Source organism: Panthera leo, chromosome E1 (genome assembly GCF_018350215.1).
Source record: "Panthera leo isolate Ple1 chromosome E1, P.leo_Ple1_pat1.1, whole genome shotgun sequence".
Taxonomy (NCBI): domain Eukaryota; kingdom Metazoa; phylum Chordata; class Mammalia; order Carnivora; family Felidae; genus Panthera; species Panthera leo.
This window is the reverse complement of record NC_056692.1, coordinates 9,843,706-9,858,875: the sequence shown is the minus strand read 5'-3', so window position 1 is coordinate 9,858,875 and position 15,170 is coordinate 9,843,706. Positions and strand designations below refer to the sequence as shown.

Here is a 15,170-nt window from a genome sequence, read left to right as displayed (position 1 = left end):
GTGAATACTGGCGATCTCTTTCCAGACATGGTATCCACTCCCGACCGCATTTGTGTCAGTATTAAGAAAACTTTAATCAGAAAAATGAAAGACCTGTAAGCACCCATATATCCACCGTCTAGATCTGCAGTTAACATTTTGCTACATTTGCTTTATATATATATCCATGTGTTCATCCTTCCATCCGTCATCCTATCTTATTTTGGGGGGCACCTCAAAGAAATGAGGGTTACCTCCATCATTCTACATAGTATGCTATGCCTCTTATGTCTGTATTATTTCTTGACTTAGTAGCTTTCAAGACTATATACTAACCTTTACTGTGAAACTTCAGGAATTAGTGCATTTTTACTAGTATATGCCTCTACTCTCCCCCCCCCACCCCCATTTCTGCAAGTCATACATAAATTTTCTGATGTTCTTGTCAGTATGGTAAAATGCCAATGGGGGAATATAGTTGTGGGTATATAGTCTTTTACTGTATTTCACTTTAGAATTCTAGGGAAATTGGGGCACCTGGGTGGCTCAGTCGGTTAAACATCCAACTCTTGATTTCAGCTTAGGTCATGGTCGCATCAGCCTCTGCACTGACAGTACGGAACCTGCTTGGGATTCTCTCTCTCCCTTTCTCTCTGCCCCTCTTCTGTTTGCCCTCTCTCTCTCAAAAAATAAATAAACTAAAAAAAAAAAAATTAGAATTCTAAGGAATTCTATTGTTTACCATCTTCCTTCCTTCCTTCCTTCCTTCCTTCCTTCCTTCCTTCCTTCCTTCCACCTGCATTTCTTCACTGACCAACTTTAAACAGTGTCCTTGGCTAGGTAAATGAGGATATAACATCCTCAGATTTCAACTGTCTTTTCCATTTTATCCTCCACACCCTGTCCTGGTCTGCCTCTCAACCTTTCATGTGGCTAGAATGTTCTGTTCCATAATTAGTATAATTAAATCTTCTGTGCATTGTCTGTAGATTGAAAGTTGAAAACTAATCAGTATTTAACATATTAGGATCACATATGTATTATTTACTGGACAACCAGGGAGTGCATTTAGACTTCGAGAGAAGGAAATGTAATCTTACATTGCTTACCTTGTGACCTGTGGCAGAAGACATTACTTTAAAAGAAAAGCAAGGAGTAAGATTGGAAGGGAGGTAGTGCAGGTATTATAATTATTTACTTTTAAAATGATCTTAACATGCTTTTATCCTGTTTTGGAGCTTCTCACTTTTACTTCCATTGTTATGGAGAATTTATTTTCTTTTTGAAGACGAAAAGCAGGGTGGTTAAGACTTTGGGCTCTGGAGCCAGACTGTGCAAATCCCAGTTTTGTCACTTCCAGCTCTGAGACTTTAGACAAGTGATTTAGGCTTTCCGAGCCTCGGTTTTGTCATCTAGAAAAGGAGTTACTAATATAACGTACCTCATAAGGTTGTTGTTAAAACCGGTGAAGCGTTAGAACAGCCTCGCACATAGAAAGTGTCCGAGAAGCATGTTTTAGTTTGGACTTGGTTCCCCCTGGTCCTGTCTCACTCTTGGGTTAGCCCACTACTTCGCTGATCCTTCTCTGTTTTTGCATTCCTTTGCTTTGGCTGGAGTATTTCCTGTGGTCCTCTATATATTCTGTCACTCTCTATATTCACCTTTTTCTTACAGTTTTCCTGTTGACTTTTAAAATTCCATTTTCTCTTTCCAAAATATTTTTTGTTGTCTGCTGGATCTTATTCATCGAAGTTTGGGGCTTGGGGGAGGGGAGTGGTGTTGGTCGGAAGGCTTGAGTCAAGTGAATTAATGGCTTCTGTTGGCATTAAATTTCAAGGACTCATCAGAGTTTTTACAATATTCACTAAGAAGAGAATATTCTCAGAATAAGAATTTTCCTCAGATGTATTTTGTACCATGGAAGGATTTCAGAGTGGAACTAGTGTTCTGAGAGATATACTTTGGAAAATGTGCTCTTTTAGGATTAAAAATGATGTATATATCAAAGAGCAGTGATAATACATAGAAAAAACAGATAAGATAAAAAATGTCTATTACTGTAATAAATGTGAATGGGTTAAAATCTCTGTTAAAAAAAAAGACCCCCTTCCAGATTAAGACAGAAAGCAAAATGTACATGCTGCATATATTTAGGTTCCTGTTAGGTCTGATAAACCAGTCCAGTTTTTTAAAGTCTTACATACTTAATAGTTACATTTATAAACAGAGATGCTTAACTCCTCTTATATATCTCAGAACACACATTCTATGTATGTGTGTATATGTAAGATGCACACTTCAAATTAAAATTACAAATTAATTGCTCAATTACACATTTTAGATTGGAATCAGGGGCTGATCTGAACTCTTTATACGTCTAATTCCCCTAAATGTTAAAAATAGAATCCCAAACTGCAAGTATTTCTTAGTACATAATACTGCTTACACACATACGTAATTACATAATTACTACTCATTTAATTCTTATTTTATTTTATTTTTTTAAGTAGGCTCCATCTCCAACGAGGGGCTTGAACTCACGACCCCTGAGATCAAGAGCCACATGCTTCACCTACTGAGCCAACCAGGCACCCCTCATTTAATTGTTTTAAATACTTCTCTACTTGATTCTGAATCATTTTAGGATTAAAAAGTTAGTTTAGGGGGCGCCTGGGTGGCTCAGTCGGTTGAGCGTCCGGCTTCGGCTCAGGTCACGATCTCGCGATCCATGAGTTCGAGCCCCGCGTCGGGCTCTGGGCTGATGGCTCAGAGCCTGGAGCCTGCTTCAGATTCTGTGTCTCCCTCTCTCTCTGCCCTCCCCCATTCATGCTCTGTCTCTCTCTGTCTCAAAAATAAATAAATATTAAAAAAATAAAGTTAGTTTACGTAAGTATTTTTTTATAAATAACACAGGAATTTCATCCCAGGTGAGGCTTTTAAGCAACAGAGGCCTCTAGCAGGGACAAGGACAGGATTGTTACTCTGGACTCCAAATACCCACTGGAGCTCCTTTTGCTGTGGTGGGAGCATATTTGGTTTGAGCATGTACAAAGATAGTCTACGCATGATAGGTTTTCTCAACCTTTATGTGAGGATCTGTTGTTTTACCTTGTCTTTACTGGTAGTTTTTCTGGGTGTAGAATTCTAGGTTCAAGATCTTTGTAATCTCTCTGCACAGTGATTTCAAAACTTGAGGAAGGAGATGGTCATAATGCCCATTGTGACAAACAAACTTAGATTTAAGTTATATTTTCCTTAATTCTTAACAGCTCCTAATTGGGAGCCTTAGACCTCCGTTCAAATGGCCACAAAGAAGAGTTTGTACGTCTTTGGCATTTAGATATAAATATTTCCCCTCTGACTCCAAAGACTTGTGACTTGATAGAACACTACCTGCTTTTCTTCCACTTTCTGTCTCGTAAGGCCAGTATCTTTCTTGACAGTAATACAAAATGTCATTTAATTGTGCCTATCTCTGTGGCTTTAATTGTGCCTATCTCTATGGCTTTGTCTGACCTACAGAGTCATTCTACTGAAACAATAGTATCAGTGACAGACTTTCCTCCCCTACCCTCCACAGGCACCACAGGGTACCTTAAATCAGACAGGACCTTCTATGTTGAAGAAGAAAAAGTAGCATTTACAAACTCCAGCACATTAACCAGCAAACCTTGGAAGAGTGACTCCTGCAGAACCTGTTAGAAATGCATTAAAATAGACTCACAAGTAAAAATGAGAGAATTCAACAATATGTCTTACACAGTTTTTCTAAACTGTTCATGGAATGGTTAAAACATTGACCTGTCCTGTTCCAGAAAGAAAGCCTCATTACAGTCTCTTAAGGGAAATTTTATGGTCACTCTATTATATCATAATGCAGTAAAACTGTAGATAATAAAAGTTGAAATTTAAAAAACTTAATCCATTTGGTAAAGTTTGACCCAAGAAAGAACTGAGAACAACAATTTATTAAAAAATGATTATGGAGTGCTTCATCAAGTTACAAATAAGCAAGTTCGTTCCTCTGAAATTTTTTGATGTCTGAAAAGAAACAATGAAAATAAGTTAATTACTATACTCAGAAAATTAGGAAATAAACAAGAAAATAAATCTGGGAAAACAGGAAGGTGTTTTTTGAAAAGGCAGAAATTAATGAAGCAGATTATAACTGTGGCTGTTTCATCCTCCTCTTTTTTTTCTTTTTTCTTTTGAGTTTTAAATTTTTATTTATTTTTGAGAAAGATACAGAGAGCAAGTGCGGGAGGGGCAGAGAGAGGAGACAGAATCCCATGCAGGCTCTACACTGTCAGCGCAGAGCCCGATGCAGGGCTTAACCTCACGAATATTGAGATCATGACCGGAGCCAAAATCAAGAGTTGGACACTTAACCGCCTGAGCCACCCAGGTACCCCATGTCTTACCCTCCTCTTACCCACCCTCTTACCACCTAGTACACTGCCTGATACATGCTTGGCACATGGTAAATATTTGTTGAACGAATGGATATATGAATGAACAAAAAAGAAAAAGAACACCTTCAGTTAAAAATGTAAGAGTATGTTTTTTGTTAAAACAATGAAGTAGAGAAAACAAAAAACAATGTCTAACCGTAGTTAGACTAAGAAAAAGAAGAGAACAGAAATATCCCAGATTTGCATTTAAGAATGCACATATTCAAAGACGTGGTTTAAAAAAATAGAATAAAAATATAAAATTTTGATGAACTTGAAAATGAAACTATAAAATCAGTTCCTGAAGAAACGAAACAGTTGGACAGAAGAGTAATTTTGGAAGACATCACAAAGTAACTTAAAAGCTCCAAAAATAACCCTGAACCCAGATGATTTAATAGGTAAAGTTCTTTAAATACAAGAAGAGCATTTCCGTGATATTTAAAGTCATCTAGTGCCTTGTTTCCCAAAGATTACCATAGTATAGAGGGTACAGGTAATGATTTGAGGTATATACAGATGACTGTTTCTTATTTTAATAATTTCAAATGTGTGAGAAAAATTATAACTAGTACATCAAATCTATGCTGCTTAGGGTGAAGTTGGGCTAAAAGAAAAAGTCAATATTAAGTTCGTGCAAAAAAAAATTAAATATATAATCAGACAAGTAAGTACAAATAGAATTGTGAAGGTGATACTCAAATAATAGAATCTTGGAAAATATTCTGAAGTACGTAAAAGATGGAAAACATTCCAATTTATTTTCACAAAAGTAATACTTATACTGTGAAGCCAAAACCTTTCAAAGATAGCGCTAAGAAAGCCAGAGTACCTTCTTACTGATGTTGATATACAAGTCCTAATTGAAATATAAGCCAAGTTTAATCCAACCATATATTTAAAAACTGTTATGCCACTGTAAAACTGGTTCATTCCAAGAATGCAATGATATTATTCTATGAATTTATGCCAACAGTGAATTTAAAGAAAAAAATTTTCATCTGTATATCAGTAATACATTTAATAAAATTTAACATATACCTTAGAAACATTTAATAGGAATGAATGGATCCTTTCTTAAGATAATAAATAAAATGGTCTGAAAGCTGCACACACCATGCTTAACAGGAAACTAAAAACATTCCTGTAAAGGTCAGGAAAATAACAGCGGTGCCCATACAGGACATTGTTTTCAGATAGACTAGCCAAAGCAGTAAGATGTTTAAAAATAATATTTATTGAAAATGAGACAAAAGTAGCATTATTTGTAGGTCCTATAATTTTCTTGCTAGAATAGCCAGGAAGATTAACTGAAAAACTATTAGAATGAATGAGAATTCAGTAAATAGCTAGGAAATGCATGCATATGTATTTATATAATTTTGTTATATATATTTTATATTCTCTATATAAAATTTTGTTATATATATTTTATATTATATATATGCAATATATCATATTTGTATGAATATGCATATACATGCAGTATGTGTGTATGTAGGTATGTGTGTTTATATCAGTAGCTTTATGCTAATAATAACCAGAAACAGTGGTTTATTAGAAGGTCACATTCACACTATAAGAAATGTGTATAGAATCTGGGGGAGAAATAAGGAATGTATAAGACCTCTGTAGTAAACAGTAAATTCTTAGAGAGTTAGATCCTAGTGATGATGGCACAAATGTCCTCTGTTAATTGGAGATACTGTCCTTCAGAAGATCAGAAATCGTTGCTGAATTTTGTAACATACCTTTTTGCCATTCATCTTGATGTTATGATTTTTCTGGTTAGACATAATGATTTCACGGATTTAAAATTTTTTTCCCTGGGGAGTCTGGGTGGCTCGGTTGGTTAAGCGTCTGACTCTTGATTTCAGCTCAGGTCATGATTTCACAGTTTGTGAGTTCGAGCCCTGTATCTGTTTTCCTGCTCTCTCTCTTTCTCTCACTCTCTCCGCCCCCCTGCACCCTTTTACCCCTCTCCCATTTGCACTTGAGCTCGCTCACTCTCTCTCTGAAAATAAATAAACTTAAAAAAAATTTTCCTCTTATAATCCCATTTTAGGTCAGATTTTCCTTAATACCCCTTTTGGTTTTTTTTTTTTTTTTTAACATGAAAGATGAATTATTGTAAGTTTTTATTGGTTCCTTGTTGCCTTATATGGGTAAAAGGGTGTGTGTGCAAGGTTAGCTCTGAAGTTTCTGATAACTTTAATATCCTATGATTTTATGTTTTTAGACTCTTTTTTCAGTGAGTTCTATGCCCACCATGGGGCTCGTACTCACGACCCTGAGATAAGGAGTCTTGTGCTCCACTGACTGGGCCAGCCAGGTGTCCCTATGATTTTTTTAGACTTAAACTTTCTAAGTCAGGTATTTTGTGGGTGGAGGAGACTGGGGTTTTCTTTGTTGAGCTTGTCACCCAGATGTGCTTTAGGTATGAGCTTTCTGGCCAGTTGAACTCTGTTTTACTTTCTTAAAAAGTTTGCTATGGCTCCAGTCAGATGAGACCAGCCTGTGTGGTCGTATCCTAGAAGCATCATGAAGGCGCCGAGCATTTTGAAGGTTTCTGCGTCTCCTCATGAAGAAAGCAGTGTCCCCATGACAAAGCAGTCCCCTGGGACCGTCCTTCTACCAGACCCGTCCCATTGGCCTGGCCTCACCCCTGCTGCTCAGCGTCAGGAGATGCCACTTCCCCAGTCGGCCGTCCCACTTCTGACTTGGCCTTCGATGCCCTCTGGTGCCCGGCCTTCACGTGGACATCGCAGGGCGGTTTGTTCTCCAGCTGAGGGAGAACTACCCGAGAACGCTTACTTGCCCCCCTCATCTCATCTCCACAGCCCCCAACACTCCCCAGAGGCCCTAGCGAACAGCCCGGCTCTAATGAATTGATGGCAGCCGCCCCTTGTATTTCCTGGAAATTTTTTAAATCTCAGGAGAAGGTAGGCTTTATATTTTAAAATCGATGTGGTTGGCCACATATTTAAAACCGAGATTTAAAAAAAAAAATCACTTACTGGTATGAACTTCAGAAAAGCTTCTTTCACAGAAAGAGATTTTGCACATTCCACACCACTACAAAGATAACCCAGATATCCTGGGCCAGCGACTCCCCTGGGGCCGGGCACGGGGAGTCACCCCTGTCAGAGGCCCCACAGGCCACGGGCAGTATCTCCCTGTGGCTTTTCGCAATTCCCACCTATTCGTGGATACCCTCTCTCCAGTGACCTGCCCGCTTCATCGTTTTTAACCTCTGCTCCGTTACTTTGGAAAAATTAGTCTTTTTTCCCTTCGCTTCTTCACGCTCCTCCCCTCTCCAGCTCCGTGTTCCAAATTGAACCTAATTATGGATAAGTGTTCAGATTAGGGGTTATGATAAACCTGGAAAGGTAAAGTCATACATTTTGACCTGAAACTCTATCCAATGAAGAACCAGTGCCAACAGCCTCCCAAGCCCTTGAAAAATCCCCTTTGTTTTATCTGCCAGAGAATTCATTTTTCTTCCTCTAATTGGTCCTGCTTTTCTCTCTACCAGCAGCCAAATTAAAAAAAAAAAAAAAAAAAATCTTGAAGGTTAAATGATCAGCAGTCTAACCTTCTGATTTATTCACAGATAAACAAGGAGTCCATTCAAAGTGGTCCTAGAACTATTCTGAAAATTCTCTGTTTATACTTGCGTTTTGGTCTCTTCTGCTCTGCCCTTCCTTCAGTCTGAGTACATTCCGTTGCGCGTGTTACGTGCAGTTAGTTATAGGCCGGACCAGAGACGTGATGAGACCGTCTCTCTTTGCAGGTTACGTTTGTGTGTGGGTGTTGTTTGCTTGCGCGCGTTTGTGTGTCCACGTGCCCCTCACACCTTCCCTGACACCCTCACTTTCTGTGGCATTCTGCTTTTGTGCTTTATGCCCTGGTGAGGGTTTTCAAAACCAGTAGTTGTAGGTGATTAAGAAAGAAGGAATGAAAATCAAGGAGACAACAGTAATTGGAGCGGGGGTTACATTTTCGTGGAAGCTGCACGTTAAAATGTCCTCTTGTTTGTCCTAAATTCTCGTATCCGGAGCCTTAGGCTAAACACTTTAGATACAAGATAGTCCTTGAGGCATTATGGACAATCCTGCTTTTCCTTTACTGTCACAGCACCGGTTCTGTTACCAGCCTGGACTCCGGGGGTGGGGTGGGGATGGTGCTGGGGGCCTCTTGATGGCTTCGGTCCGTCCATGTCCGCGTGCTGGGCTCCCCTCACTCATCCTCAGTCCCCGTGTGCCTGGAAACCAGTAACTAAAGCAGCCAGAACCGTGTCTAAACCAGAAGGGCTTCTCCTGATCAACAAAAAGGTGTGAGGTTTGGGCACAGTTTTAGCTTCTCCGGAGACCTCTTTCTGTTCTGCTGGTTGAGGACAGCATCTCAGGGGGCCGAGTATCTCCGGCTGTACAGTGCAGTCCTAGTGAGATAAAGTATTTTCGCACACGCGGGCGTGGGCACACGCCGTCCCCTCGCCTCAGCCTTCCCCTGAGTGCACGGGCCTCCCGGGAACCACCCCGCGCCCCTTCTCCTTGCCCTGTGCCCGGATGCTCCTTTCACAGAACTGGTCCACGGACTCCTCCGCAGGTCGACCAGAAGTCCCCCTTGTCCAGGCTAAGTCCCAGTTAACACCTGTTGCGGGTCAGTGTACGCCCATTATTTTCATTTTCAAAAATGCCATTTGCAAGATAAATGTTACCTCCATCCTACTTTTCATCCTTTCAGGCTTCTTCAGCCCTGACGTCACCTCCTCAGGTAGACCCTTCCGCACCTGGTAGGCTTCCTTTCTCCGAAGCTGGACGGGATCCTTTGTTTGCCCTGCTTGCTGACTGGCCCTCAGGGCTTGGTCGGGCTGAGCCAGGGGTTTGTGAGAAGCAGATACATTTAGGCTTCTTTCAGCCTCGGGACCCATGCAGGGCCAGGCTGGGAGGAAGTGAGAGAGGAGGCACTAGGTGCAGGAGAAGGGGAGGGATGTGCAAGGGGAAGGGGAGGTGAAGCGGAGGAATGCAGGGAAGAGTGAGGTCCAGGGGGGAGCAAGGAAGGACAGAACGTGGGCGCGTGCTGCGGACCAGGATTTATGGGAAGCTTCACTAATGCGATTGTGCCCCCTCGAGAAATTTTAATGTCCTCTACCACTCAAGGCTGTAAGAGTCAGATGTGAGGGTTTCAGATTTGAGGCCGTGTGCGGTCAGCTTGAAGGGACTGATACCGCAAGAGACGTCTGGTGAGGCTTGATTATAAGTGGATTACGTGAAATAAACAAACTCCAGTTTTTTCTAGGTGATTTTTTTCTGGGAGTATTAGACAAAACAGGGGATTCAGAGGCACACGTTCAGGCTCGTCTCTCCTTTTTTGACCTTGATGGGTTTTCATGTGCGTAAAGGGCTTGAGCTCCATCTACGATGTCCCTTCCACCTTTTAGAACTGTATGATTTCGTCATACATGGCGGCCAGACTAGAAAGCATTTTGAAGTTCTACAGAGTACTATTTTTTTTTTTTTCCAATTGCAGGCCAGAAAGGAAAACTTCCAAATAAGGATGCATAAGATACTCAGTGAGACAAAGGGAAACAATAACTAAAATACAAGTCTAGCCTTTGCCCTGGCATGAAAAGAATGCAGACTGGTAACTGACCTAAAGGTTTCTGTTTCATTTCATATTTAGGTGAAATGGTCAGCTTTGACCATTATTCCCAAAAAAATGTCTCTTCAGACTTTTAAAATATTTGTGTAATATTGAGACGATTGTATTATCCTTGACAACACTGAGGTCGCTTTTACCTGTAAAAAAATGCCGTGCCTAATTGTGTATGTACCAGGAGCAGTGCTTGAAAAGCTAAATTTAGCAAAATTAATCCGGGCTCACAAATGATCACGGTAGACCTTCAATAAACACCCCTACCTAATACCATGACAAACATTGTGAGGTCGCCTCCCGGTGGCTTAGCCATCTAACGTGGAGGAATGTTTCAGCAAGGAGAGTAATTTGATTTCATCAAAAAGTAAGCACATGGGCCATTCAGACTGTAATTGTCAGGGTTATACCCAAGGATGAGAAACATCTGACCAGTGAATGAACAGAGCTGAGTGCGAAGTGACACTGAGTATGTCGTATGTCTTTGTAAAATGGACAGTCCAGAGGACACACATTGGCCAACCTCATTGGTCTTCTGCAGCGTCTCAAAATTTTTTGAGTAAGAATATTTTCATGGGGACTTTGAGTAAGAATATTTTTCAGGGGGTCTGCCTTTCACAGACATTTACTTACCTCTCCCGCTCCCCAGGCAATTGAATTGTTGACCTTTGACCTTTGATTTAAAAAAAAAATGTCTAATTACTAAAATAGTAAAAACTAAATAGTCCTGGTTGCTTACTGGGAAATCCACCTTGAGACAGAGATTTGCGTGTAGAAAGTTTGTGGAGGGCACCCGTGGAAATAATATCTAGGGTTGGGGGGTGAAGGAAACAGGTTCTGGCAGAGAGAGAAGGTGAAATGTGATAGGACCATCACCGTTGTCTCAGTCCCCAGGGCCTGGAGCTAGGATGGTCCTCCAGGGTCATCCCAAATTGAGACCACGTGGTCAGACCTTTGTGCCTTCTTCCCATCAGCCATGGGAAGGCTTCAGGGGAGAATCTGTTTCCTTGCTTTTTCTAGCAGTCTTCATTTCCTTTATGAATTCTGCCCCGACGGGGACATTGTGATAGGCTGAAAGCCAAAAAAACCCCCAAAAAACAAAAAAACAAAACAACCCAAAAAAACAAAAACATTCACTCACTAGTTTCTTCCTTAAAAAGTTCACTCTCAGGGAGTTGGCTCCACGGCTGACCACAGGTTCTGCCTGCACACGGATAGGCCTGACTCACTCCCGTCCACTCCTTCCTGCCGCCCTCGCCCTCGTCAGGGCCTGTTTCCCCGTGACATCTAGCCAGCGCCCCACGAGCACCTGCTTTGTGCCTGTGGCTAGGGGGGAGGCCAGGTCACTGCTTGCCCTGCAGAGTGGAGGGTGAGAGGGGCCTCATGGTAGAATTAAAAAAATATACATCTGCTCCCTGGTTCCAGGCACAGAGCTCCTAAAACCCTTGGAATTTTTGAGAGGAGCATCTTTTGTTATTCATAATAAGCCCCTTTCAACCGCACTCCAGTTTATGCTAATTGTGGTGACTCTTGGAGGATGGGGCTGGTTGCCCGAGGAACCAAGCACGTGATGAGAGGGCTGGAACCTTCAGCCCCACCCCCCACCCCTGGGGAGGGAAGAGGGGTTTGGAGATTGAGTTTAACCACCAGTGGCGAGTGAACCGGTCAGTCGTGCCTACCTAATGGCACCGCAGTAAAAATTCTAAACAGTGGGTTTTGGAGAGCTTCCAGGCTGCTGAGCACGCCAAGGTTATGGGAAGGTAGCACACCCGAAGAGGGCGGGCAAGCCCCATGCTCACCCCACGCCTTGCCCTCTGCATCTTGCATCTGGCCGATCCTGAGTTGTGTCCTTTGCAATAAGCTGGTGATCTAGTAAGTAAACAGCCTTCTGAGTTGTAGGAGTCGTTACAGCAAGTTATCCGAAGTGTAGGTGACAGCCAGGGACTGGCACCTGAAGTGGGACCGGTCCCGTGGGACTGAGTCCTTAACCTGTGGGGTCTGTGCTAAGTGCAGGTAGTTAGTGTCACAGTTGAGTTGTAGGACACCAGTTGGTGTCCAGAGAGTTTGGAGAAGTGGTTGGTGTGTGTGTCGGGGGTGGGGGGTAGGGGGTGGGGGAGGAGACCTATGCATTTGGTCTCAGGAGTCAGTGTGAGCACAGAGGAAAATGAGTTGTTCTTTTAGGGCCTCTTGCCGGCCTTGACCAACCCCTGCGTTCTTCTCCCTTCGCCAGTGTCAGTGGAGTGTCCCTTCAGAGTGAAGTGTCTGGAGTGACCCCTTCACTGGGGACACAGCCCCTCGAGCCTGGAGCAGGATTGAGCCCCCCGACAGGATTAGTCGTGGCTGAGCTCCTGCCTCTGACCCCATCTTCAGCCGGTCAGAACTCCTTACCTCCAGCCACTGGCCGGGGAACACCTGCTCGAAGCTGGCCTGGGTGCTTTGGATTCAGACGTTTGTAGTATGTCTCCTGCTGGGGGGGGGGGGTGTCCCTCTTCCTTAATCTCGCCTGGTGCCTGGCTGTCCCCTTCAGGTCTCTCTGCGCTCTTCTCTGCCTCAGCTTAGTTTTCTCCCATCGCTTTCTTCTTGCCATCTGGCTTTCCTGTTGTGCTGGAGATCTTTCCGATCTTCCTTCAAGTCTCTTAATTTTCAAAAACCTTCTATTCATGTCTTTATCCTTTTTCTTTATCCTTTTCCTAATTCGTTGCCTGGATGTTCTGTGGTTCAGTATTACTGAACATCAGTATTTTGCGCGGGGAAAGCAATCTTTTCCTGATGCCAAGTCCTCCCTTCTCATCAAGGCGTTTTGCTTTCAGATCTTCCTGAGCGTGGATGGGAGACTTTCTAAAGGTGTGTTTACCACACCGGCCTTGTGGAAGGAGCTTTCTCTGGGCCTCAGCAGGACAGAGGTGGGAGAGCGGGTTGGATGAAGGATAAGCTTCAGGGCGGCATCCCCACAGCCTTTGAACGTCCCCTTCTGCCTCATATCTGGGTTTGAATCCAGATGTGTGTGAATCAGTGTAGAAAACAGAACCGCACAGAACGTGGCACATCAAATAGAGAATATTCCTTTAATAAATTCAGCCTGATTTCAACTGCATTTAGTCCCCTTGGCTTATGTAAATGTACAAATTCCTGCAAATCCCTCAACGTGTATAAGCTTTTCCTTCTTAATATTTAACAGCATGGGCCCTGGAGCCAGAGTTGCTGCATATTCTTATCCTGGCTTCGCTGATTTACTAGCTGTGGGATCCTGGGCTAGTGTAGTGTCTTAATCCATTGCTTTGTTTTCCCTCCTCTATAAAATGGGAATAATAACACCGTGCTGAGTGCTCAGGACAGTGTAACATTCTTAAACAGTGCCTGAAAGTAATGAATTTTCGAAAAATGTTAATAAAATCTTAACAAATAAATTAACAGTAAATCTTAAGGTCTCAATAAATGTTAGCCCATGCTTTTTTTCTTCCTCCTCCAGCCTCTCATCTTATTGCTTCTTTTCTGTGGTTTTCCTTAAGGTAGATGATGTTTCATTTATCTACCAAATGTCTATAGGAGTGCTTCCTTTCCCCAACTCCAGGCCCCACCGTCCCCCTCTTCTTGGCCCGCCCCAAGGTGCTTTTGGGATAGTCAAGGATTGTATTAGTTTCCTGTTGCTGCTGTAACAAGATACCACAAACTTCCTGGCTTAAGGCAACACACATTTGTTTTCTTAGAGTTCTGGAGATTAGAAGTCTGGAATGAAGGTGTGGGCAAGGCCGTGTTCCTTCTGGAGACTTCAGGGCAAACTTATTTCTTTCCCTTTTCCAACTTCAAGGCCACTTGCACCTTCTGCCGTATTTATTTCACGGTTCATTGCTACAACCTCTGGTTCCATCCTCACATCTCCTTTTTCTGCCTTTGACCCGCCCGCCTCCCTCTCGTAAGACCCCTGTGATTACGCTGAGCCCACCAGATAATGCAAGATAATCTCCTCAAGTCAAGAGCCTTCACTTGATCACACCTGCAAAGTCCCTTTGCCATGTAACGCATTCACAGGTTCCAGGGATTAGGGTGTGGGCATCACTGGGGGCACTATTCAGCTTACGGCAGGAAGGAGGCTATGTGAGAAACCTTACTAGAGAACACTCCCCTCACAGTGGTGCTTTACGAGGTGTGGAACTCAGGCCAGGAAGCGGTCTTTCTTCCTGGGGACACTGGGAAAGGTTTCACAGAAGAGGGACGTTTGAGCTGAGTCTTAAGGCTTGAAGAAGCCTTTGCTAGGGGTTGGGCGGGCTCTTAGGCAGAGGAAATAGCGCACGCCAAGAAATGGGGTTGTGACAGAACCCAGCAGTTTTGGGGGCTGGTTAGATCTCTGGATGTTGCCAGAACATTAAGGAGGGGTGGTAGGCAAAGAAATGTGTGGTGTGGATCCAGAGCGTGCCATGATTACGGGTCCGGAATGTATCCCGTGAAGGGAGGGGAACCAGTGGAGCTGTTTTGGTATTTATTTTTAAATATGAATATTTTACCTGATTATGTAAGTAATACGTCTCACTTTATAGAAAATGACATTAAAGAATGTATCCAGAAAATAAAAATCATTCATAATCCTGCCACTCAGGATAATAATGACTTGACATTTCTTTGTGGTGTGGTTATGGAGCCTTTTTTTTATTAGAAATTTTTAATGTTTGTTTATTTTTGAGAGAGAGAGTGGGGGAAGGGCAGAGAGAGAGGGAGAGAGACATCTGAAGCGGGCTCTATGGAGACAGCAGAGAGCACAATGTGGGGCTCGAATTCACCAACTGTGAGATCATGACCTGAGCCTAAATCGGATGCTTAACTGGCTGAGCCACGAGGAACCCCTGCTGAGCCTTTTTACACACACACACACACACGCACACGCACACGCACACGCACACACACACATACTTTCACATAGTTAAATCGTATCGTATATTCCAATTCATATCTTGACTTCTTTACTTAACAGTGTATCATAAATTTTCTTCACGTCATGGGGTGCCTGGGTGGTTTAGTTGGTTAAGCATCCGACTTCGGCTCAGGTCATGATCTCACAGTTGGTGAGTTCAAACCCCACATCGGGCTCTG

General features: G+C 42.7%; 1 protein-coding gene across 15 annotated transcripts in view; it reads left to right on the top strand.

Annotated features, from left to right (window-relative positions):
* Window positions 1-15,170, top strand: part of SPECC1 (sperm antigen with calponin homology and coiled-coil domains 1) — a 269,159-nt gene that overhangs the window by 123,499 nt on the left and 130,490 nt on the right. The window lies entirely within an intron of this gene.